The sequence below is a fragment of the Cynocephalus volans genome, chromosome 8 (assembly GCF_027409185.1).
Source record: "Cynocephalus volans isolate mCynVol1 chromosome 8, mCynVol1.pri, whole genome shotgun sequence".
Taxonomy (NCBI): Eukaryota; Metazoa; Chordata; class Mammalia; order Dermoptera; family Cynocephalidae; genus Cynocephalus; species Cynocephalus volans.
The window spans coordinates 114,382,304-114,405,308 of record NC_084467.1 but is presented as its reverse complement, the minus strand read 5'-3'; the positions used below and the strand labels follow the sequence as shown (position 1 = coordinate 114,405,308).

General features: G+C 36.8%; 1 pseudogene; it reads left to right on the top strand.

The window, feature by feature from the left end:
* The first annotated feature begins 18,353 nt into the window (after positions 1-18,353).
* LOC134384285 (elongation factor 1-alpha 1-like) overlaps positions 18,354-23,005 on the top strand; it is a 47,434-nt pseudogene continuing 42,782 nt past the window's right edge.

Genomic DNA, 23,005 nt, shown 5'->3' with positions numbered 1-23,005 from the left:
GAAGAAATCTAGGATCATCAGTGGTGGGAGGGGGAAAGGAGAGGGGAATGGGGAGAGATTGGACAAGGGGCATAAAGAATAAGTACAATTTGTAACAATATACATACTAGTAATATTGATTTGATCAACATATGTCAGCATTGAATCTCAAAAATATGTATAATCAATTATGATTAGATAAAAAAATAAAATAAAATAAATTTGCAAAACATCAAAATTATAAGTCTGTGTTAATGAGTACACTAGGTCAAAGGCAGACTTGTACAACAATGATAGAACAAGGAGGTGGAAACACAGCTACATAGGATTAAATTTTTGTATACTATTGAAATTAAAGGGGTACTAATCTATTTAGAAATGCATAAATAAAGGTGTTAATTTTATTTCCCAGAAATTAAAAATATTGTGAGAGAATACCATTAACAATTGTAGGACAAAAATTAGATAAACTAGATTATGGACTAATTCCTAGAAAGATACAAACTGTGAAAACTGACTTAAGAACAAATAGAAAATCTACATAAACCTATAAGTAAAAAGAGTAAATTAGTTACCATTTGTATGTAATGTCTTTTTTCCATCTCTTCTCTTGTAGCCTATGTGTGTTCTTAAGTCTAAAGTGAATCTCTTGTAGACAAAACATTGTTCTTTTTTATTTTATCTATTCAGCCAATCTGTGTCTTTTCATTGGAGAATTTAATGTATTCACATTTAAAATAATTACTGATATGTAATGATGTACTATCGCCAAATTTAATTGTTCTCTGATTGTTTTGTAGTTTCTTGGTTCCATTCTTTCTGTCTTTCTGTCTTCCTTTATGATTTGTTGATTTTCTTTTGCAGCGATATGTTTTGTTTCCTTCTCTTTATGTTTTGTATACCTACTGTATGGGGTTTTTTTTTATTAGCATGAAGTTTACATAAAACATCTCAGAGTTATAACATTCTATTTTAAGCTGATAACAAGTTTACTTCAATCAAATACAAGAACTCAACACTTTTACTTCTCGCCCTTCCACATATTTTACACTATTGATGTCATACTTGAAATCTTTTTATCTTATACATCCATTAACAGATTATTGTATCTATATTTATTTTTAACACTTTTGTCTTTTAACTTTTTTAGTAGAGTTAAAGGTGATTAACACACCACCATTACATTTTAGAGTATTTGAATTTTACTATATGTTTACTTCAACTAATAAGATTTATTCTTTCATGTGATTTCATGTTGTTAGCATCGTTTGGTTTCAACTGAAATAACTCCTTTTACTATTTCTCATAAGGTAGTTCTACTGGTGATAAACTCCCTCAGGTCCCTCAGCTTTTGTTTATTAGGAAATGTCATTATATTTTCTTCATTTTTGAAGGACAGCTTTGTTGGAGTAGTATTCTTGATTGGTAGTTGTTTTTTGGTTTTTGGTTTTTTCAGTGTTTTGAATATGTATTTCCACTCCTTCCTGGTTTACAGTGTTTCTGTTGAGAAGTCCATTGTAAGACTCATGGGGGGGGGGTCCCTTTTATGTAATAAGTCTCATTTATATTGCTGCTTTCCACATTTAGTCTTTGTCTTTGACGTTTGGCACCTTGATTTTAACGTGTCTCAAAGTTTTCTTCTTGGGTTGATCTTCCTTGAGGTCCTTTGAGCTAGATGAATATGGACATCTACATACCTCCCAATATTTGAGGGGTGTTTAACCATTTTTATAAATAAATAAAAGCTTATTTATTTAAATAAGATTTCTTCCTCTTTTTTTCTCTGTCTAAGACTCCCATAATTTGTATATTTATATGTATAGTGGTGTTCCATAGGTTCCTTATACTTTCCTCACTGTTTCTTTTTTTTCTTTTTGTTCCTCTGCTTGTCTAATATTAAATGACCTGTCTTCAACTTTGCTAATTCATTCTTCTGTATAACTGAGTCTGCTGTTGTAGCTCTCTATTGAATTTTGCAGTTTTGTCATCATATTCTTCAACCCCAGAATTTTTGTTTGGTTCTTTTTGGATTCTATTTCTTTATTAAACTTCTTATTTTGTTCATTCTCGGTTTCCTGATTTTTTTTATTGAAGCATAGTTGATGGTACATATCTGTGGGGAACAGAGCTGAATATCAATACCTGTTTGCAATATATGATCCTCAAATCAGGATAATTAGTATATTCAACATTATATAATGTAATAGTTTTCCATGGACCTTTACCAACTCCTCCCTTACTCCACCTCCCCCTCCCCCATTCCCACCTCTGGTAACCTCAGTTCTATTCTCTCCTTCTGAAAGTTCAACACATCATTGTGATTGTAGCATCTTTCTTTATTTTATTTGTTTATTTTTTTAACTCCCACTAATGAGTGAGAACATACAGTGTTTCTATCTCTGTGCCTGGCTTATTTCACTTAACATAATTTCCTCTAAGTTCATCCATGTTGCTGCAAATGGCAGAATTTCATTCTTTCATGGCTCAGTAATATGCCACTGTGCATGTAGACCATATTTTCATTATCCAATTATCCATTGATGGACATTTAGGAAGGTTCCAGCTCTTGGCTATTGTAAGCAGAGCTGTGATAAACATGGGAGTGCAGGTATCCCTTCTACATGACACTGTCCATTCTTTGGGCGTATACCAAGCAGTAGAATTGCTCAATTATATGGCAGTTCTATCTGTAGTTGTTCGAGGAAACTCCATACCATTTTCCATAATGGCTGGACCAATCTACACTCCCACCAACAGTGTGCTTTTTCTGCTGTTTTGGTTACTATAGCTTTGTAGTATAACTTGGAGTCAGATAGTGTAATGCCTCTGGCTTCTTCCACCCCACCCCCCACCCCCAGGATTGTTTTAGCTATTTGGGGTCTTTCATTGTTCCATATGAATTTTAGGATTTTTTTTTTTTCTATTTCTGTGAAGAATGTTGTTCGTATTTTAATGGGGATTGCATTGAATCTGTTGATCACTTTGTGTAGTATAGATATTTTGGCAATGTTAATTCTTCCAATTCAAGAGGATGGAATGTATTTCCATCTTTTTGTATCCTCTTTAACTTCTTTCAACAGTGATTTGTAGTTATCATTGTAGAGATCGTTCACCTCCTTGGTTAAACTGATTCTTAGGTGGCTTTTTTTGTTTGTTTCATTTTGGTTTTTGGTTTTTGGTGACTATTGTAAATTGGCTAGTTTCCTTGATTTCTTTTTCTGCCAGTTCATTGTCTGAGTATAAAAACACTACTGATTTTTGTATGCTGATTTTGTATCCTGCAACTTTACTGAAATCATTTATCAACTCTAACAGATTTTTTGTACAGTCTTTAGGTTTTTCTATATATGGATCATGTCATCTACCAATAGAAACAATTTGACTTCACCTTTTCCAATATGGATGCTTTTTATTCCTCTCTCTTGCCTGATTGTTTTGGCTAGCACTTCCAATACTATGCTAGATATGAGTGGTGAGTGTGGGCATCCTTGTCTTGTTCCCATCAGTATGATATTGACAGGGGATCTGTGATAGAGTTTGGATGTATTGTCCCCCCAAAACTCATATGGAAATCTGATCCCCAATGTGGCAGTGTTGGCAGCTCCTTGAGTCATGGGGCAGTTCCTTCATGAATGGATTAATGCTTTCCCTGGGGGGTGGGGGTAGTGAGTTGGTCCTCACTTCATTAGTTCCCATGAGAGGTGGTTGTTTAAAAAGACCCTTGCACCTACCATCCATCTCTCTCTCTCTCTCTCTTTTCTCTCTTTCCTGTCTCTCTCTCTGGCTTCCTCTCGCCATGTGATCTTCTTCTACCCACCCACTGACTGCCAATTTTCACTATCAGTAGAAGCAGCCTGAGGCCAGCACCACATGCAGCTGTGCCAGAATAGTGAGACAAAAAAAAAAAACTCTTTTCTTTATAAATTATCCAGTCTCAGGTATTCTATTATAGCAACACAAAAATGGACTAATATAGAAAATTGTTATGGAGGAGTGGGGTGTTGCTGTACAGATACCTGAAAATGTAAAAGTGGTTTTGGAACTGGGTAATGGGCAAAGGTTGGAGGAGTTTGGAGGACTCAGAAGAAGACAAAATGATGATGGAAAGTTTGGAACATTTTAGAGATTGTGACCAGAATGCTGATAGAAATGTGGACAGTAAAAACCATGCCTGTGATGAGGTCTCAGATAGAAATGAGGAACTTATCAGGAATTGAACAAAAGATAACCCTTGCTACATCATAGCAAGGAATTTGGCTGCATTGTGTCCATGCCCTAGGACTTTGTGGAAGGTGGGACTTAAGAGTTGTGAACCAGAACGTTTGGCAGAAGAAATTTCCAAGCAGCAAAGCATTCAGGAAGCTGCATGGCTACTTGCAACAGCCTTTGCTGAGTTATGGCAAAAAAGGCATGATGTAAAGCCAGAATTTAAAAGGGAAGTAGAATGTAAAGATTTGGAAAATTTGCAGTCTGGCCATGTGGTAGAGAAGCAAAGAGCAGGAAAAAAATGCAAGGGTAAAGCAGATAGACTGATTGCTAAAGATATTAGCATGGCGATGAAGCAGCCAGATGCTAATAGCTAAGACAGTGGGAGAAAGGCCCTGAAGGCATTTCAGAAGTCTGGAAGGGCATCCTTCCCATCACAGACCCAGAGTCCTACGAGGCCCAAGTTGTTCCAGAGGACAGACCTCAGGTGCCACTGCCTTCAGGAAACTGTTCCTTGCACCTCAGCTGCTCTGGATGGAGCAGCCCTGCCTCAAGCCACCTCAAGTGTGGTTTGTGCAGCAGCTCTGGAGAGCACAAGCCAGAAACCTTGATAGCATCCGCGTGGTGTTAAGTCTGCAGGCCAGCAGAATATGAGAGCAGTGGAGGCATGGAAGCCTCCACCCAGAGTTTAGAGGATGTATGGAAAAGCCTTGGGGCCCAGGCAGAGACCTGCTGCAGGGATGGAGCCACCACAGAGGCCATGTTCTAGAGCAATGCAGAGCAGAAAAATGGAGCCAGAGCCCCCACAGAGAACACCCACCAGGGAAATGTCTAGTAGAGCCAAGGCAGTGGGAACCCCAGAACTGTAGGGCCAGTGCCAACGTGCAATGCCAGCCTGGAAAAACCTCAGGCACCAGTGCAGCCCAGTGGGCTGTGCTCAGCAGAGCTGTGGGGGTGGGGCTGCCCAAGGCTTTGGGGGCCCAGATGACCTATTGTGCCCAGGATGCAGGACTTCAAGTCAAAGAAGACTATTTTGAAACTTTAAGATTTAATGTCTGCCCTGCTGGGTTTCAGACTTGTTTGGGGCCTGTTTCTCCTTTCTTTTGGCCTATTCCTCCCTTTTGAAATGGGAATGTGTACCCAATGTCTGCTCCACCATTTCATCTTGGAAGTAGATAAATTTGTTTTCAGTATTTACAGGTTCATGGCGGGAAGGAGTTTTGCCTTTGGACTCAGAGGAGACTTGGACTTTGGACTTTTAAGTTGGTGATGGAAAAAGCTAAGACTTTTGGGACTATTGTAATGAAATGATTGTATTTTATATGTGAATTTTGGGGGGCCAGGGATGGAATGATAGAGTTTGGATGTATTGTCCCCACCTGCCTGCTAAAACCTATTAGGTAAACTGATCTAACTCCCCAGCCAGCCTCCTAAATGCCCTTGTTCCACCATCACTCAATCTCACATACTGAGTAAATCATGAAACTTGGATTGATTGAACTGTTCACCTCTGCACAACACTCATGCTACCTGACAGAATCATCAACCTCCTGGTTGACACTATTATAAATTGATAATACCTGACCTCAACCAAATTTTAATGCTATTCAACAATCAGTTTTTTGCACAACAGATATTTAAAGATAATATAAATTAATGATAGCTCACACTTATTGAAAGTTTGCTATGTGCCATGCATTGTTCTAAGAATGCCGCATGTTTTAACCATTTAATCTTCATAAGTACTTAATGAGATAGGTATCATTATCCCTATTTTACAGATTAGAAAAAGGAGACATAGAAAGACTAAGTCCTTTGCTCAAGTCTACACTGCTGAGAAACATCAGAGTCAGCATTCAGATCCAGGTAGTTTGACTCCAGAGCCCACATTTTTATCATTTTGCTGACTGTCTCTCATATTTTCCAAACCTCTGCCTGGTATGGACTGGATTGTGTCCCCCCAAAATGTATAGATTGGTTCTCTAACCCTAATGTGATGGTATTTGGAGGTCAAGACTTTGGGAAGTAATTAGGTTAGATGAGGTTATTATGGTGGAGGCTTCATGGTAGGATTAGTGCCCCTATAAGAAGAAGATGTCAAGACCTTGATCTCTCTCTCTCCCCCCCCACCCCTCTCTCCCTCCATCTCTCACTCTGTCCCTCTCTCCCACTCTCTCCACCAAATGAGGACAAACTAAAAGGCAGCCATACACAAGCCAGGAAGAGAACCCTCACCAGAACCCGACCACACTGGCACCCAGATCTCAACTTCCAGTTCCCAAGACTATGAGTAAATAAATTTCTGTTGTTTAACTTTTCCAGTCTGTGGTATTTTACTATGGAAGCCTGAGCAGACTAAGACAGTGCCCTATCTTATCATTCATGGCAAATAACAGGACTTCCTCTTTCTTAGGGAAAAATATACAGCAGAAAGTAATGACTTCAAGCTTTTACCACCTAACTTCCAACTGACCTACATTTATTCATATCTGTCTTGTCTCCTGTTCCCACAGAAGGCACTGTGCTCCTATTGTCTAAGGTAAGGACCTATGTCTAAGCCCCTTCTCCTCCCACCTTTTCAAGAACCTTGCTCTCTAATGTATTTCCTCTTTCTCTGGTATGTTCCACTGACCCTACTCACTGTTTTGCTGCAGACATTAAACATTCTCAATACTCTCCCTTCTTAACATCCCCTTAACCCCAACTTTTGCCCTATTTCTCCATCTTGCACATCACAGCCACACTGCTCCACTTGCTCCAAGACACTCATTCCTCCACCTTCCTCCACCAGCGCTCCTCAGAAGGTCACCAGGTCAACCACCCAGCATTAGGCACTGTTGACCCTCCTTCCTGCTTAAAATACTCTCTTCCTCAGTTTCCCTGATATCTAACTCTCCTGGATCTCCCCCTTCCCCTCTGCCATCCTCCTCAGGTTCCATTCCAATGGTCCCTCTTCCTCTACCTCCACCTTACCCTCAAACATTGGTGCTTCCATGGATTTTGTCATTGGCTCCTTTCATCTCATTTTTCATTCTCTCTCTAGGACATCTATTCCCCTGACTTCAGTTATTATTCACATGCTGCAATGCCCAAGTCTGTATCTCCACCCCACACCGTCCACTTAGCATCAGACCTGCATTCAACTCTCTGCTAGTGTCTCCACTGGGACCTCACACCTGATGTGTCCAGTGCTGCATTTATCTTCATTTTCTAACATATTTTTGTGTTCTATTCTCAGTCAATAAGCCCCCATCCAAAACCCTGGGCCTTATTCTTGGCCACTTCCTCTCCCTGACTCCCTACAGCAGTTGATCAAGTAACTACAACATGTCAGATCTGTTGCTAAGCACCTCACATGCAATGATTTTATTTTACTGTCAAGATCTTAAGAAGGAAGAAATAGTAAAACTTTAGCTCTTTCTAGCACTTACTTGTGAGGACATTGAAGCACAGCCCCCTAAACCATCACACTTTTTCTCAACTTTCCCCTCATTTTATGACATCTCAAACAGGCTCCTCTATCCTCACCCCTCTCCCTGGCCCCAGATCCATGGATGTGACCCTTTTATGTCCTCCACTTCCCTCTCATCATACCCTATTGCAAGTGTTCATTTTTTGCATTATATGGAACTTGTGGAGAAGGAAGATGCATTATTCTCCCACAGAAAACAAAAGCAGAAGTTATTATTGTGTGTGCTTTCTGACAACAAACTGCTTTTTGTTTTACGAGAAATGTTGGAGTAGTTTCAGTTGATTAAACTGGGCCTACAAAAACATATTGAAAGTTTTTTCTTCCTACACAGCAAATTCTCTCTCCTTCCTGTCTCCACCGTGACCATTACCCCTCATACAAACAAAACAACTTGTTATTTGCTCATTTGTTTAATGCAAACAAGACGAAACTGTCTGCAATATCTCTTCCCTTCAATCTTCCCAGCTTAGCCTGCAGTTTCACCTGCAGCAGTTAGCTTCCCAGTGATCAGAGGGAACCAGGAAGTTTATCATTCCTAATCCCTGGACTCTGCAAAGGGATACACACACAACACACACACACGCAAACACATACATACACACAACACACACATATACACACACACACACCAGCCTACGGCCATACATCCGTGTGTGAATTATAACTAAGGCCATCCCAAAACACACAGATTACAAATAAAAGAGGATTGTAAATACCCTGAGAACATCGTCAGGGAACACTAAGATGTGTTAACTACAGCAGGCGGTGATATTATTAACTATTCTCCAAACAATCTGTGAGGCAAGTGCCCCCAACTTGAATGAAAAAACGATTCATATTTTCAATTTAGACCAAATGGTAAAGGGGATGGATCAGGAACTGGAAGTGAATACACAAGGCCAAGGTCATTGCTGCAAACACTAACGGCTCCATGCACCAGTGCCCTGACCCAACCTCTAATCCACTTTGCAGACCTGGATAGATTAATCTCCAGCTTTGCAGACCCCTTCAGGAACCTTACTGAACTCCTCTTAACCTGGAATCCAAACTTTTCACCTGGTGTTTATGTCTTTCAACAGTATAAAAAAGTATGATTTATTTCTTTCCATTGGCCTTGTATCCTGTGCTCTTGCTAAACTTACTTATCAGTTCTAAATGGTTTTCAGTGTAGACCTGCATGCTGTCTACAAATGACAGGATTTTCTCCACTTTCCCATCTGTATATCTTGTATCTCTCTCTCTTTTTTCTTTCATTAATTTTTCTTTTTGCCCTAATGCACTGTGTCAAACTTAAATACAGTGATAAACAGAAGTTGTGAAATTGAACATTTTTATTTTTTCCAATCTTAGAGAAAAAGTATTCAATTTTTCACTATTAAGTATGACTTTAACTAAAGAGGTTTTTTAACGTACCCTTTGCCAGATTCATCAGCTTTATTTATTTCCCTTAGTATTTTTATTATTTTCTTCCTCCTACTTGCTATGGGTTTATTTCACTTTTATTTTTCTCAATTCTGAAGGTAAGAATTTAAATTTATAGTGATATATTTTTTCTTCTCTAAATCTTTAATCCTACAAGTGTCCCTGTAAGTACTGCCTTAGCTTCATTCCACAAATTTTCGTATATTTTTATTTTTATTCAGCTCAGATATTGTCTAATTTCCTTGAGATATGCTGTTTGGCCCATTAAATATTTAGAAGTGTGTTGTATAATTTCTTTCTTTTTTTTTTTTTTTTTTTGGAGGCTGCCCAGTATGGGGATCCAAACCTGTGACCTCGGTGTTATAACACTGTACTCTAACCAACTGAGCTAACTGGCCGGCCACTCTCGTATAATTGGTTTAGAGAATTTCTGTTACCTTTTGTTATTAATTTCTAGTCTCATTTCATTATGATCAGACATCAGACAATATAACTTATATTACTTCAAATCTTAGAAGTTTGTCAAGATTTTTTAATAACACAGAACAGGACATATGTTAGTAAATTTTCCATGTGCACTTGAAAGAATGTGTTTTCTGCTGGATGAAGTGTCCTATAGATGTCAATCGGGTCAAGGTGGTTGATGGTGGTGTTCGGTCCTATATTCCTGCTGACATTTCATCTACTGGTTCTGTTACTGGGAGAAAAGTGCTCAGGTCTTTGCCTGTAACTGTGGATTTATCTATTTCTCCTTTCACTCTTGTCAGTTTTGCTTCATTCGTTTTGAACCTCTGTTTTAAGTGCATGCACATTTAGGATTGTTATCTCTTCTTGGTGAATTGTCCTCTTCATCATTATGTGATATTCCTTTTTTTCCTGGTAATTGTCTTTGCTCTAAAGTCTGCTTTCTCTCATATTATTTAGCCATTTCAGCTCTTTGAAGTCCTGTTTGCCCGGCATATCTTTTTTCTCTTCTCTTACTTTTAACTCATTGATGTATTAAAGCCACACCAGATGGAGAATTATTACTGAATGACAACCTCCCTTATCTCTGTGTCCACTTGCCAGTCTACTCCACCAGCTGAGGTGCTCCCTTGACCATCCTCTTCTTTCTTATTTTTGTTGCCCTATCCGAGGATCCATGTTAAAAGGTCCCACCTCAGTTGCATCACCCCATTATCCATACAGGGCCTTTGGTTTAGTTTGGTTTTTAACATTTATTTGTACATATTTTTGTGGTATAGTTTGTTGTTTCAATACATGCATATACTACACACTGATTCACGTAGGGTAGATAACATAGTTTTTTACCCATAAATCCACCACTGTCCTTCTCCCCGACACCTTCTCCACCTTCTGGCCTCTGGCAACCATTATTCTACCCCCTTCTTCTATGAGAACTACCTTTTTTTTAGATTCCACATGAGTGAGATCATGTGGTATTTTGTCTTTTGGTGTCTGGCTTATTTCATATAACATAATGGTCTTCTGTTCCATCCATGTTGCTGCAAATGACAGGACTTCATTTTCTTTATAGCCAAATAGTATTCCATTATGTATATATACCATAGGTGTTTTTTTATCCATTCATCCACTGATGGGCATTTAGGTTGATTCCATCTCTTGGCTATTGTGAATAGTGCTGCTATGAAAATGGGAGTGCAGGTGTATTTGACATATTGATTTTATTTCCTTTGGGTATATACCCAGTAGTGGGATAGCTGGGTCATAAGGTAGATCTATTTTTAGTTCTCTGGGGAACCTCCATACTGTTCTCCACAAAGGTTATACCAATTTAGATTCCTACCAACAGTGTAGTAGGGTTCCCTTTTCTCCATATCCACAATAGCATCTGGTATTTTCTGTCTTGTCAACAATAGCCATTCTAACTAGAGTAAGATAATATCTCATTGTGGTCTTAATTTTCATTTCCCTGATGATTAGTGATGTTGAGCATTTTTCCATATGCTGTTGTCCATTTGTATGTCTTCTTTTGAGAAATTCTTGTTCAGGTCCTTTGCCCATTTTTTAATTGGGTTATTTGTTTTTTTGCTGTTGAGTCGTTTGAGTTCCTTATATATTCTAGATATTAACCCATTGTCAGATGTGTAGTTTGCAAACACTTTCTCTCATTCTGTGGGTTGTCTCTTCACTTTGTTGATTGTTTCCTTTACTGTGCAGATGCTTTTTAATTTGATGTAGTCCCAGTTCTCTATTTTTGCTTTTGATGTCTGTGCCTTTGTAGTCTTGTTCAAAAAACCACTGCCCCCTCCTATTTCAAGTAGCATTTCCCAATGTTTTCTTCTAGAAGTTTAATAGTTTCAGGTCTTGAATTTAGGTCTTTAATCCATTTTGAGTTTATTTATTTGGGTATGTTGAGAGACAGGATCTAGTTTCAATTATTTATATGTGGATATCTAGTTTACCAACACCATTTGTTCAAGAGGTTGTCCTTTACCAGTGTATATTTTTGGCATGTTTGTTGAAAATCAGTTTGCTATAAATTTGTGGGTTTATGTTTGGGCTCTCTATTTTGTCCCATTGGTCCACCTGTTTGTTTTTATGCCAGTACCATGCTGTTTTGGTTACTGTAGCTTTGTAGTATTAATTGAAGTCAGGTAGTGCAATGCCTTCTTTTTTTTTTTTCTTTCTTTTTTTTTTTTTTTTTTTTTTGACTCAGGATTGCTTTGACTATTCGGGGTCTTTGATTATATTTCATATGAATTTTAGGATTTTTTTCTACTTCTGTGAAGAATGTCATTCATATTTTGATGGGGATTGCATTGAATCTATAGATCACTTTGGGTGGTATGGACACTTTCACAGTGTTAATTCTTCCAATCCATGAGCATAGAATGTCTTTTCATCTTTTTGTGTCCTCTTCAATTTCTTTCAGTAGTGATTAGTAGTTCTTGTTGTAGAGATCTTTCACCTCCTTGGTTATATTTATCTTATTTTATTTTATTTTATTTTATTTTATAATTATTTTATTTTATTTTATTTTATTTTATTTTATTTTTTATGACTATCATAAATGGGCTTGCTTTCTTGACTTCTTTTTCTGCCAGTTTGTTGTTCAAGTATAAAAATGCTACTGATTTTTGCATGTTGATCTTGTATCCTGCAACTTTACTGAAATCATTTAAAAGCTCTAGGAGTTTTTTTGTAGACTCTTTAGGTTTTTCTGTCATCACAAACAGGGACAGTTTGACTGCATGCTTTCCAATCTGGAAGCCCTTTATTTCTTTCATACCACCCAACCCCCAATTTTTAAAATGTACACTACATCTTGAAGTCAAGTAGTGTGATGCCTCAAACTTTGTTCTTTTTGTTTAAGATTGCTTTGGCTATACAAAGTCTTTTGGTTCCATACAAATTTTAAGATTATATTTTCTATTTCTGTGAAGAATGTCATTAGTATTTTGCTAGGGATTGCAGTGAATCTGTAGATTTCTTTGGGTAATATGAACATTTTGATGATATTAATTATTTCAACCAGTGAACATGGGGATAACTTTTCATTTATTTGTGTCTTCTTCAATTCTTTTCACCAGTGTTTTACAGTTTTGTTGTAGAGGTCTTTCACCTCCTTGGTTAAATTTACTCCTAGTTCTTTTTTGTTTTGGTTTGGTTTGGTTTTGGTAGCATTTTCTGAATGGAATTACTTTCTTGATTTCTTCCTCAGGCCTTTTTTTATTGGCCTATAGAAATGCTATTGATTTTTGTATGTTGATTTTCTATCCTGCTACTTTCCTAAATTTATGTAATAGTTCTAGTAACTTTTTGGTGGAGTCTTCAGTGTTTTCTGCAGATATAATCATGTCATTTGCAAATATGGATCATTTGACTTCCCTCTTTTTGATTCTTGGTTTCTTTTTCTTGCCTTGCTATACTGGGTATAACTTCCAGCACTGTGTTGAATGAAAGTGGAGAAAGTGGGCATTCTTATTTGTTCTAAATCTTAGATGACATGCCTTCAATTCTTATTTGTTCAGTATATTAGCTGTGGGTTTGTCCTATATGGTCTTCATTGTGTTGAGATACATTCCTCCCTATACCTAATTTGTTGAGTGTTTTTATCATGAAGCACTATTGGGTTTTATCAAATGCATTTTCTGCATCTATTGAAATAACGTATAGTTTTTTTCTTCATTCTGTTGATGTGATGCATTGTGTATTGATTTGCATATGTTGAACCAAACTTGCATCCCTAGGATGAAGCCCACTTAATTATGGTGAATGTACTTTTTGTTTTGTTGATTCTATTTGTTATTTATTGAAAATTTTAGTATCTATGTTCATGAGAGATATTTGTCTGTAGTTTTTTGTTGTTGTTGTTTTCCAATTTTTGTATAAAGGTAATGCTGACCTCATAGAATGAATTTGAAAGTTTTCTCTACTCTTCAATTTTTTTTGAAGGGTTTGAGAAGAATCAGTATTATTCTTTAAATATTTGGTAGAATCTGCAGTGAAGCCATCTGGTCCTAGGATTTTCTTTGTTGGAAGACTTTTTATTACTGCTTCTATATTATTACTTTTTATCGGTCTGTTTAGGTTTTCTAACTCTTCACAACTCACATTTGATAAACTGTATGTGTCCAGGAATTTATCCACTTCTTCTAGGTTTTCCAGTATGTAAATATATAGTTGTTTGTTATAGTTTATTATGATCCTTTGTATTTCTGTGGTATCAGTTGTCATGTCTCCTTTTTTATTTCTGATCTTATTTATTTGAGTCTTTTCTCTTTTTTTCATTAGTGTAGCTAAAGGTTTACCAATTTTGTTTATGTTTTCAAAAAAACAACTCTTCACTTCATCAATTTTTTGCATTTTTTAAATTTCTAATTATTTCTGCTCTGACCTTTGTTATTTCTCTTCTTCTACTAATTTTGGGTATGGTTTGTTCTTTTTTTTTAATTCCTTCAGGTATAATGTTAGGTTGCTTATCTGAAGTCTTCTTACTCTTTTGAGGTAGGCATTTATTGCTATAAACTTTTCTCTTACAATTGTTTTTGCTGTATCCCTTAGGTTGTGGTATGTTTTGTTTCCATTTTCATTGGTCTCTAGGGATTTTTCAATTTCCTTTTTAATTTATTCTTTGACCCATCCATTGTTTAGGAGCATGTTGTTTAGTTTACATGTTTCTGTACAGTGTCCAATATCCTTTCTGTTAGTGTTTTATTCTGTTGTAGTTCAACAAGGTAGTTGGTATAATTTCAATTCTTTTTAATTTGTTGAAGCTTGTTTTGTGACCTAATATGTGGTCTACTCTAGAGAATGTTCCATGTGCTGCTGAGAAAAAAAAATGTGTATTCTGCAGCTTTTGGATGAATTGTTCTATAAATGTCCGTTAGATCTAATTGGGCTAGAGTGGAGATTAACTCTGATTTTTTGTTGTTGTTGTTGTTAATTTTCTGTCTGAATGATCTGTCCTTTACTGAGAGTAGGGTATAAAGTCCCCAACTGCTATTGTGATAGAGTTTATTTCTCCCATTAGATCTAGTAGTATTTGCTTTAAATATCTTGGTGCAGTGTTGGGTGTGTCTATATTTAGAATTGTTATTTCCTCTTGTTGAACTGACCCCTTTATAATTATCAATGACCTTCATTATGTCTTTTAATTTTCCTTGGCTTGAGGTCTACTTTATCTGATATATATAGCTACTCCTTCTCTTTTTTAATTTCCACTTGCATCAAATATCTTTTTCCATCCCTTTACTTTCAATGGTTGTATGTCTTTATAGGTGAAGTGAGTTTCTTGTAGGCAGCTTATTGTTGCTTCTTGTTTTACAATCCATTTGGCCATTCTGTGCCTTTTAACTGGGGAATTTAATCTGTTAACATTTACAGTTATTATTGATATATAGGGGCTTGTCACTACCATTTTGTTACTTTTATTCTGGTTGATTTGTAGATCCTTTTTTCTGGTCTTATTGTCTTTCTTTGTGATTAAGTCACTTTCTATAGTGCTATATTTTGATTTCTCACTGTTTATTTTTAGTACATCTATGACTGGGTTTTGTGTTATGGTTACCATGAGGCTTACAAAAAACATGTTACAGTTATAACAGATTATTTTAAATTAATAATAACTTAACTTTGATTGCTTAAAAAAAAAGAAAAAACCAAAACCAACTTTATGCTTTGATGTCACTACCCACACACACACACTTTTTGACACTTTGTTGTTTCAAGTTACATGCTTTAATCTTGCCTATCTCTTATACTGTTGTTGAGTTTTTTATTATCCTGTTGGGTTTATCCTTTAGACTTCATAGTAAGGACATAAGTGGTTCATTCACTACCCATAGAACATTGAAATATTCTGAGATCTTCTGTGTACTTACTTTACTAGTGAATTTTGTACCTTCAAATGTTTTCTTGTTACACTTTAGCATCATCTTTCAGCCAGAACTCCCTTTAGCAATTCTTGTAAGGCAGGTCTAGTGTTGATGAATTCCCTTAGACTTTATTTCTCTTTCATATTTGAAGGTTAGTTTTGCTGGATACAGAATTCTTGGTTGACACTCTTTTTCCTTCAGCACTTTTAATTTATTATCACAGACTTCCCTGGCCTGTACAGTGTCTACTGAGAATTCCACTGACAGCCATAGTTGGGCTCCATTGAATGTCATGTGTTTCTTTGCTCTTGCTGCTTTCAGTATTCTTTCTTTGTCCTTAGTTTTCAATAATTTGATTATGATGTGCCTTGGGGTGTTTCTCCTTGGATTGAATTTGATTGTTAACCTCTGAGCTTTCTGTAGCTGGATATTGTCGTCTGTCTCCATAGTTGGGAAATTTGGGGCCATTATTTCCTTCAATGTGTTTCTAGGTCTCTTCCTTTCTCATCTCCTTCAGGTATATTAATCGTGAGTAAGTTATTTCACTGAAGGAGTCCAATTATTGCTGCAATTCTTTTTTATTATTATTCTTTTTTCTTCTTCTCTGATTGGATTGTTTTGTATGTTCTGTCTTTAGGGTCACTGATTCTTTCCTGTTTGATCAAGTCTATTGTTGAAGCTTTCTATAGAGTTTTCCAGTTCAGACAAAGTATTCTTTATTTCTAAAATTTCTATTTTTTTAAATGATTCTATTTCTTCATTGAGTTTCTTGTTCTTCTTCTGAATTGTTTTCCAAATATTCAATTTTCTATCCTGTGACTCTGAATTTTCTTGTGACTCTCTGAACATCATTAAGAGGATTATTCTGAATTCTCAGTGAAACATTTCATAAATCCACTGCTCTTCTGGGTGCATTTCTGGTGCTTTTTTGGTTTCCTTTGCTGGTGTCAAATTACTCTGTTCTTTTTTGATCTATATGTCTTCTGGGTCCTGAACATTTGAAGAGATGACTGCCTCATCCAGGTTTTACAGTTGGTTTTTGGTGGTGTTAGATCTTTCCTGCTTAATGTCAGAACTTTGTCTGACATTGTAGGGATTTTTCCTAGAAGAATTTTATAATTAAGTATGAAAATTGCATCTAGAGAAATTTCTCCTGCATAAAAATTGCTAAGCTTAAGTATTATGTAAGTATTTCAGTGAAATTCAGTAAGTTTAATAAGAAGTAAAAAAAAAAAAAAAGAAAAAAAAGTTTCAGCCCAGTAAGCCTAAATTTTAGCAAAATTTTGAATTTTAAAAAAATTGCTTTACTTAGGAGCTGGACTGAAACTTGGTTCTAGGTGAATTTATAATTAGGTATAAGGATGTGAGCATGAAAAGTTTTCTAGTTAATGATAAATATAAATTCTTTTGTGTGTGTGTGTGTGTGTGTGTGTGTGTGTGTGTGTGACCGGTAAGGGGATCTCAACCCTTGGCATGGTGATGCCCGCACCGCACTCAGCTAGTGAGTGCACCAGCCATCCCTATATAGGATCCGAACCTGCAGCCTCAGTGCTTCCAGTGCCGCTGCACTCCCAGTGCCACACTCTCCTAAGTGAGCCACAGGGTCGGCCCAATATAAATTCTTGTTTGGGGGGTTTGACAAGAAATTATTTATATTTATAAGTTTAATAAAAGTTAGAAAAGGGGGAGTTTGTGGGTTTAATCATTATATGTATAGAGGTATGCATACATGCATATGCATGTATGTGTGTATGCATGTTCATAAGCATGTAAGCATAAGTGTATGCATGTGCATATGCATGTATAGTTCAATTGCTTATGTCTGGCAAGCAAGAATCAATTAGCACCTTATGGTTGGTATGTGAATAAAGGATATTGATTTATAAGTCCAGCTACAATAGACTTGATTGTGTCAAGGCCTTGCCAGCCATGTTGAGTCACAGCATCCCCCAAAATTAAAAAATAACAAATGCATGAAACCACAGTTATGCATGATCATGGGCTGATTAATCTTTAGTCCATCGAGATGTCTTACTGAAGGGGAATGAGTGGGTAAGCTTAATTAGATGTCCCTGAAATAAGAACCAGATGCCAGTTATAATTTCACATTAGAAACCTCCAAGTATTATGGTCCAAGTGCAAGGAGAAGGACACTTCCTGAACAGGTTGCTGATTTCTTGAAGCTTGGTGGTAAATATAGCACTGTTGGAGGTGATACACATGTTGTCTAGAATTGATTTTACTTAATGCTCTATGTACAGTCAATAATAATATATCCTATGTACTCCAAGAATTTAGCTAGGTCAAGAATTTCATGATTAAGTGCTTTTTTTGTTTTCTTTTATTTGGGTGAATACAATACTATTAATCTTTTTTTTAAGAGATAATTTATTGTACATATATGTGTGGTACAAAGTTGACTTTCAATAGTTATGTACAATGTGTGACAGTCAGATCAGGATAGTTAGTTTATTCATCATTAAAATATGTAATCATTCTTTGTGTCCATTAACCAATTTCTCACTAGCCCCCCTCCCTCTACCCCCTCCCCTTTACCACCTATACTAACCACAGTTCTTTTCCCTCTTCTAAAAGTTTAACATATTATTCTGATTGTTGTTTATTTCTTTCTCTTTCTCTCTTTATTGTTCATGTATTTATTTATGGATTCAGCTCCCATTTATGAGTGAAGACATAACTATTTCTCTTTCTGCACCTGGGTTGTTTCACTCAGCATAGTTTTTTCCAGGCTCATCCATGTTGCTGCAAATAGCAGAATTTCATTCTCTTTTATGGCTGAGTAGTATTCAATTGTGTATATATATCACATTTTCCTTATCCAGTTATCCATCAATGGACATTTAGACTTTTTTGTAATGGGTTTGCTGCCAGAACACAGGTGTTGTGAAAACCACTGCTAAATCAAAGCCAAAATGGGAAAGGAAAAGACTCATATTAACATCATCATCATTGGACATGTAGATTCAGGCAAGTCCACCACTACTGGCCATCTGATCTACAAATGTGGTGGGATCAACAAAAGAACTATCAAAAAGTTTGAGAAGGAGGCCGCTGAGATGGAAAGGGCTCCTTCAAGTATGCCTGGTTCTTGGATAAACTGAAAGCTGAGCCTGAGCATGGTATCACCATTGATATCTCCCTGTGGAAATTTGAGACTAGCAAATATTACATGACTACCATTGATGCCCCAGGACAAAGAGACTTTATCAAAAACATGATTACAGGCACATCTCAGGATTACTGTGCTGTCGTGATTGTTGCTGCTGGTGTTGATGAGTCTGAAGCTGGTATCTCCAAGAATGGGCAGAACCATGAGCATGCTCTTCTGGCTTACACACTGGGTGTGAAACAAATGATTGTTGGTGTTAACAAAATGGATTCCACTGAGCAACCCTACAGCCAGAAGAGATGCAAGGAAATAGTTAAGGAAATCAGCACCTACATTAAGAAAATTGGCTACAACCCTGACACAGTAGTACTTGTGCCAATTTCTGGTTGGAATGGTGACAACATGCTGGAGCCAAGTGGTAATATGTCTTGGTTCAAAGGATGGAAAGTCACCTGTGAAGATGGCAATGCCAGTGGAACCACGCTGCTTGAAGCTCTGGATTGCATCTTGCCACCAACTTGTCCAACTGACAAGCTCTTGCATCTGCCCCTCCAGGATGTCTACAAAATTGGTGGTATTGGTACTGTCCCTGTGGGCCGAGTAGAGACCGGTGTTCTCAAACCTGGCATGGTGGTCACCTTAGCTCCAGTCTATGGTACAACTGAAGGAAGGTCTTTTAAAATGAACCATGAAGCTTTGAGTGAAGCTCTTCCTGGAGACAATGTGGGCTTCAATGTTAAGAACTTGTCTGTCAAAGATGTTCATCATGGCAACATTGCTGGTGACAGCAAAAATGACCCACCAATGGAAGCAGCTGGCTTCACTGCTCAGGTAAGTATCCTGAATCACCAGGCCAAATCAGTGCTGGTTATGCCCCTGTACTGGATTGTCAACAGCTCATAATGCTTGGAAGTTTGTTGAGCTGAAGGAAAAGATCGATCAGCATTTTGGTAAGAAGCAGAAAGATGGCCCTAAATTCTTGAAATCTGGTGATGCTGCCATTGTTGATATGGCTCCTGGAAAGCCCACGTGTATTGAGAGCTTCTTTGACTATCTCCTCTGGGTCATTTTGCGGTTCATGATATGAGACAGATAGTTGCTATGGGTGTCATCAAAGCAGTGGACAAGAAGGCTGCTAGAGCTGGCAAGGTCACCAAGTCTGCCCAGAAAGCTCAGAAGGCTAAAAGAATATTATCCCTAATACCTGCCATCCCAGTCTTAAACAGTGGTGGAAGAATGGTCTCAGAACTGTTTATCACATTTGGCCATTTACGTTTAATAGTAAAAGACTGGTTCGTGAAAACAATACATCGTAAAACCTTCAGAAGGAAAAGAGACTATTTTGTTGATCATTTTGTTTTTTGTGTGTGGCAGTTTTAAGTGATTAGTTTTTAAAATCAGTACTTTTTAATGGAAACAACTTGACCAAAAAGTCTGTCACAGAATTTTGAGACCCATTAAAGCAAATTTTAATGAGAAAAAAATAGACATTTAGTTTGGTTCCATACCCTGGCTATTGTAAATAGAGCTGTGATAAACATGTGGGTGCAGGCATGATTAAGTGCTTTAATGTACAATAACCATTCAGTGTTTTATGTACTGCATATAATTTAATGTACATGCTCATATGCATGGGGTAAATTCATGGACAATAAGACACATACGTACTATGTATAATCTAGCATATATAGTAGTAATACATTATTAATGGGGCAAATCACAATTCACAATATATGTAGGGTGTTTGTAATTTCACATTTATTCTTTCAATACTGACATAATACTTGAAATAAATTGTTTTGTTTTCAAATAGCAGAAATCAAGAATAGTTTAAGTAGAATTTCAGCTTTGGGTGCTGATAGTGGGGTGGAATGCTTCTTCCTTGATTGTCCCGGGGAGATGTTTTTCTCCACTTTTGGTTTAAAGACCAAAATAATATATTATACTACAAGGACTCTTCATTTAAGGAATGTATTCTCTATTAGGCTTGTAAGAGGTATGAGGATGAGAATAATGAAGAAATAAAGAATTTATGCTGCTTGTCCAATAATAATAAAAGGATGTTCTACTGGCTGGCCTCCAATTCATGTGAGTGCGGGAAGGTCAGAGACTAAGATTCAGAACAGGAACTGGCTTAATGATCAGAATATTATACTTCATTGTTTGGATAACTGAAGCATGGAGATGACTGCTAGGATTAGGATAGATGGGATGAGGGCTAAGATACCCCCTAGCTTATTAGGGATGGATCATAAAATTGCATAGGAAATACCATTCTGGTTTAACATAGGGTGGTGTGGGAGGGGATTTTCTGGGGTATAATTGTCCGGGTCCCCTAAAAGGTTGGGGAAAAATAGAACTAGGGGGAATAGGAGTAGTACTAGGAAAAGAAAACCTAAGATATCTTTAGTTGTGTAGTAGGAGTGAAATGGGATTTTATCTGAACTGGGTGAGATCTCTGATGGGTTGTTGGGTCCTGTTTCATGTAAAAGTAAAAGATGAACAATAACTAAAGCTGAAATAATGAATGGTAAGATGAAGTGAAAGATGAAGAAATGTGTAAGGGTGGCTTTGTCAACTGAAAATCCACCTCCAATTCATACTACTAAGCTTGTTCCAATATAAGGAGTAGCTGATAATAAATTTGTAATTACTGTCACCCCTCTGAAAGATATCTGTCGTCATGGTAATACATAGGTTATAAATGCTATGGCTACAACTGTGAAAAGTAGAATAATTCTGATATTTCAGGTTTCTAAGAAAATTTATGATCCATAGTATGGGCCTTGCCTATGTAGGAAGATAAAGAATATGGGCATTCCATTGGTATGCATATAATGGAAAATTCAGCCATAGTTCTTGGCAGATGTGCGATAGAGAAAAATGCTGTTGTTGTACCTGATGTATAGTGTATAGCTAAGAAAACTCCGGCAGTAGTAATAAGCAAATACCTATGCGTGAGCAAAAATTTCATCATGCTGAAATAATTGATGGCGCAGGTAAATCAGTGAATGTGTGATTAATAATTTTCAGGAGGGGATGAGATTTTTGTTTTTTGTTTTTTTTATTTATTTATTTTTTGGGGGGGGATGAGATTTTTGAATGTTGGTCATTAAAGTTCTTAAAGTTGAAATACAATGATAATTCTTCATGTCATTAGTTGCGGTTAGATTCCATGAAAGAATCATGACATATATTGTATTTTTATTAAGTATCATTTTTGTTATTGGTTTTATAGGATTTGCTTCAAAACCTTCACCTATTTATGGAGGCTTGGAGTTAATTGTTAGTGGCATATTGTGCTATTGTGATAAATTTTGGTGGGTCTTTTTTAGGACGTCTTTTTCAATTTATTTAGAAGACACACTAGTAGCATTTGGTTACACTACTGCAATGGCTACTGAAGAGTACCCTGAAACTTAGGGCCTCATGTTGTGATTTGGGGGGCTTTATTGCTGGGTTTCATGATGAAATTATTCATGATCTTATGAATAACAGATTATGATGAGATGAAAATTATTATCAATTTTAAAAACATAGGTGATTGAGTAATTTTTGAGAGTGAGGGGATTCTTCTTTGTGAGGATTCTGTGGTGTGGTTGTGCCTGTGGGTGTGGCTGTGCCTGTGGGTGTGGCTGTGCTGTATAGAATGGAAGTTAATTAATGGTGGTAGCTGGTTGATCTTTATCAGTATTCTTATTGTTATTGAGATTACTCATGGTAACTAGATAATAATATGAGTAAGACTGAGATAAGAAATAAGAAGAAATAGTTTGATTAAACCTTTTTGGTTAGAGATGGCTACTGAGCCTGTTATCTGAACATGGGAAATGTTTTTTGGAGTTACTTTTTCTAATCATGTTAAGTCTAGTACTAGAGAAGCTGTATTTTGACTTGCAAAGAGGTTAAGATAGGGTGATGGGCAATGAATAATTACTGGGAAGAAGTCTAAAAGGTTAGAAAACTTATATGAGTGTGAGGAAATTTTGAGTCTTGGATTTTATTTATTTAGATTTAGCACTAGTGCCACAGGGAAGCCTGAAATAATTATAGCAATAGCTGTAAGTTGTAGGTGAAGTGGTAGTCAATAGCCCGCCCAATAACAGGGTTTGTTAAGATGGCAGAGCCCGGTAATTGCATAAAACTTAAAACTTTTAATCAGGTTCAACTCCTCTTTTTAACAACAGGTTTATAATTAATCTTCTCCTACTCATTTTCCCCACTATTCTTGCAACAGCGTTTCTTACTCTCATAGAACGAAAAATATTATTCTATACACAACTCCGCAAAAGACCTAATATTGTTGGCTCTTACAGTCTTCTTCAGCCTTTTGCCAATGCAACAAAACTATTCATTAAAGAACTATTATGACCATTAACATCTTCTATTCATCTGTGTATCATTGCACCCATCCTTGCCCTCGCCTTAGCCTTTACCATATGAATCCCATTACCA